This window comes from Mus caroli, chromosome 2 (genome assembly GCF_900094665.2).
Source record: "Mus caroli chromosome 2, CAROLI_EIJ_v1.1, whole genome shotgun sequence".
Taxonomy (NCBI): Eukaryota; Metazoa; Chordata; class Mammalia; order Rodentia; family Muridae; genus Mus; species Mus caroli.
In genome coordinates this window covers 9,967,974-9,971,651 of record NC_034571.1, presented here as the reverse complement: position 1 = coordinate 9,971,651, position 3,678 = coordinate 9,967,974, and the positions used below count along the sequence as shown (strand labels likewise).

Sequence of the window (3,678 nt, the reverse complement as noted above, 5' to 3'; positions counted from 1 at the left end):
TCAAGCCTCTCACCATTTACTTTGATGTTGGCTACTGGTTTGCTGTAGATTGCTTTTATCATGTTTAGGTATGGGCCTTGAATTCCTGATCGTTCCAAGACTTTTAACATGAATGGGTGTTGGATCTTGTTGAATGCTTTTTCTGCATCTAACAAGATGATCATGTGGTTTTGGTCTTTGAGTTTGTTTATATAATGGATTGCATTGATGGATTTTAAAAAAAATTTTTCTTAGATACTTTATTCATTTACATTCCTTATGCTACCCCTAAAGTCTCCTATACACTTCCCCTGCCATGCTCCCCAACCCACCCACTCCTTCCTGGCCCTGGTATTCCCCTGCACTGGGGCATATAATTTTTGTGATGCCAAGGGCCTCTCCTCCCAGTGATGGCCAACTAGGCCATTCTTTGCTACATATACAACTAGAGACACAAGCTCTGGTGGGTATTGGTTAGTTCATATTGTTGTTTCTCCTATAGGATTGCAGATGCCTTTAGCTCCTTGGGTACTTTCTCTAGCTCCTCCATTGGGTACCATGTGTTCCATAAAATAGATGACTGTGAGCATCCATTTCTGTATTTGCCAGGCACTGGCATAGTCTCACAAGAGACAGCTATATCAGGGTCTTGTCCACAAAATCTTGCTGGCATACACAATAGTGTCTGAGTTTGATGCTTGTTTATGGGATGGATTCCCAGGTGGGGCAGTCTCTGGATGGTCCTACCTACTGTCTCAGCTCTGTCTCTGTATCTCCTTCAATGGGTATTCTGTTCCCCATTCTAAGAAGGAAAGAAGTATCCACTCTTTGGTCTTCCTTCTTCTTGAGTTTCATGTGTTTTGCAAATTGTATATTGGGTATTCTAAGTTTCTGGGCTAAAATCCACTTATCAGTGAGTGCATATCAAGTGACTTCTTTGTGACTGGGTTTACTCACTCAGGATGCTATCTTCCTGATCCTTCCATTTGCCTAAGAATTTCATAAATTCATTCTTTCTGATAGCTGAGCAGTACTCCATTGTATAAATGTACCACATTTTCTGTATCCATTCCTCTGTTGTGGGACATCTGGGTTTTTTTCCAGCTTCTGGCTATTATAAGTAAGGTTGCTATGAACATAGTGGAGCTTGTGTCCTTATTACAAGTTGTAACAACTTCTTAGTATATGCCTAGGGGAGGTATTGCTGGATCTTCTGGTAATAATATATCTAATTTTCTGAAAAACTGCTAGAATGATTTCCAGAGTGTTTATACCAGCTAGCAATACCACCAGCAATGGAGGAGTGATCCTCTTTCTCCAAATCCTTGCCAGCATCTGCTGTCACTTGAATTTTTTTTTTTACTTGAAATTTTGATCTTAGCCATTCTGACTGGTGTGAGGTGGAATCTCAGGGTTGTTTTGATATGCATTTGTCTGATATTTAAGGATGTTGAACATTTTTTCAGGTGCTTCCCAGCCATTCTGTATTCCTCAGTTGAGAATTCTTTCTTTAGATTTGTACCCCATTTTTAATGGGGTCATTTGATTTTCTGGAGTCCAGTTTCTTGAGTTCTTTGTATAAATTGGAAGTTAGTTCATTATCAGATTTAGGATTGGTAAAGATATTTTGCCAATCTTTTTTTTGGCATATTTGTCTTACTGATAGTTTCTTTCGCCTTACAGAAGCTTTGCAATTTTATAAGGTACCATTTGTCATTTCTGGATCTTGTAGCACAAGCCATAGCTGTTCTGTTCAGGAATTTTTCCCCTATGCCCATATCTTCCAGGCTTTCCCCACTTTTGCCTCTATAAGTTTCAGTGTCTCTGGTTTTATGTGAAGTTCCTTGATCCACTTAGACTTGAGCTTTGTACAAGGAAATAAGAATGGATCAGCTCTCATTCTTCTACATGTGAACAACCAGTTGTGCCTGCACCATCTATTGAAAATGCTGTCTTTTTTTCCACTTAATGGTTTTAGCTTCTTTATCAAAGATCAAGTGACTGTAGGTTTGTGAGTTCATTTCTAGGTCTTCAATTCTATTCCATTGATCTACCTGTCTGTCACTGGACCAGTACCATGCAGTTATTAATCACAATTGTTCTGTAGTACAACTTGAGGTCAGGCATTGTAATTCCAACAGAGGTTCTTTTATTGTTGAGAATAATTTTTGCTGTCCTGGGTTTTTTGTTATTCCAGATAAATTTGAAAGTAGTCCTTTCTAACTCTGTGAAGAAATTAGTTGAAATTTTGATGGAGAATGCATTTAATCACTAGATTACTTTAGGCAAGATAGACAATTTACTATAATAATTCTGTCAATCCATGAGCTTGGGAGAATTTTCCATCTTCTGAGATCTTCTCCAGTTTCTTTCTTCAGACACTTGATCATACAGATCTTTCACTTCCTTAGTTAGAGTCACACCAAGGTATTTTATATTATTTGTAACTATTGTGAAGGGTGTTGTTACCCTAATTTCTTTCTCAGACTGTTTATCATTTGTGTAGTGAAAGGCCAATGACATGTTTGAGTTAATTTTACTGCCAGCTACTTCACTGAAGCTGTTTATCAGGTTTAGGAGTTCTCTGGTGGATTTTTTTGGTGTCACATATATATATATACTATCATATCATCTGCAAATAGTGATATTTAGACTTCTTCCTTTCCAATTTGTATCCCCATGATCTTCTTTTGTTGTCTTATTGCTTATTGCTTATTGGCTAGGACTTCAAGTACAATGTTGAATAGGTACAGAGAAAGTGGGCAGCCTTGTCTAGTCCCTGATTTTAGTGGGATTGCTTCCAGTTTCTCAGCATTTTGTTTGATTCTGGCTACTGGTTTGCTGTAGATTGCTTTTATCATGTTTAGGTATGGGCCTTGAATTTCTGATCTTTCCAAGACTTTTATCATGAATGGGTATTGGATTTTGACAAATGCTTTCTCAACATCTAATGAGATGATCTTGTGGATTTCTTTTTGAGTTTGTTTATATAGTAGATAATGTTAATGGATTTCCATATAGTTAACCATCCCTGCATCCCTGGGGATGAAGCCTTCTTGTTCATGATGGATGATCAATTGGATGTAGCCTTGGATTCAGTTTGTGAGAATTTTATTATGTATTTTTGCATTAATATTCATAAGAGAAATTGGTCTGAAGTTCTCTTTCTTTGTTGGGTCTTTATGTTGTATAGGTATCAGAGTAAATGTGGCTTCATAGAATGAATTGGGCAGAATACTTTCTGTTTCTATTTTGTGGAATAGTTTGAGGAAAGGTGGAATTAGGTCTTCTTGGAAGGTTTGATAGAACTCTGTACTAAACCCATCAATCGGGCCTTTTTTTTGGAGACTATTAATGACTGCTTCTATTTCTTTAGAGGATATGGGACTGTTTATGTCATTAATCTGATCCTGATTTAACTTTGGTACCTGGTATCTGTCTAGAAATTTGTCCATTTCATCCAGGTTTTACAGTTTTGTTGAGTATAGCCTTTTCTAGTAGTATCTAATGATGTTTTGGATTTCCTCAGGTTCTGTTGGTTTTTTTTCTGTTTGTTTGTTTGTTTTTTTGTTTTTTTTAATTTTTAATATTTTTATTACATATTTTCCCCAATTACATTTCCAATGCTATCCCAAAAGTCCCCCACTTCCCTACCCACCCATTCCCATTCTTTTGGCCCTGGCATTCCCCTATATTGGG

At 37.2% G+C, this 3,678-nt stretch overlaps 1 protein-coding gene across 1 annotated transcript in view; it reads left to right on the top strand.

Annotated features, from left to right (window-relative positions):
- The window catches only part of Cubn (cubilin), a 225,260-nt gene that overhangs the window by 218,729 nt on the left and 2,853 nt on the right, over window positions 1–3,678 (top strand). The gene's annotated exons all lie outside the window — the stretch shown is intronic.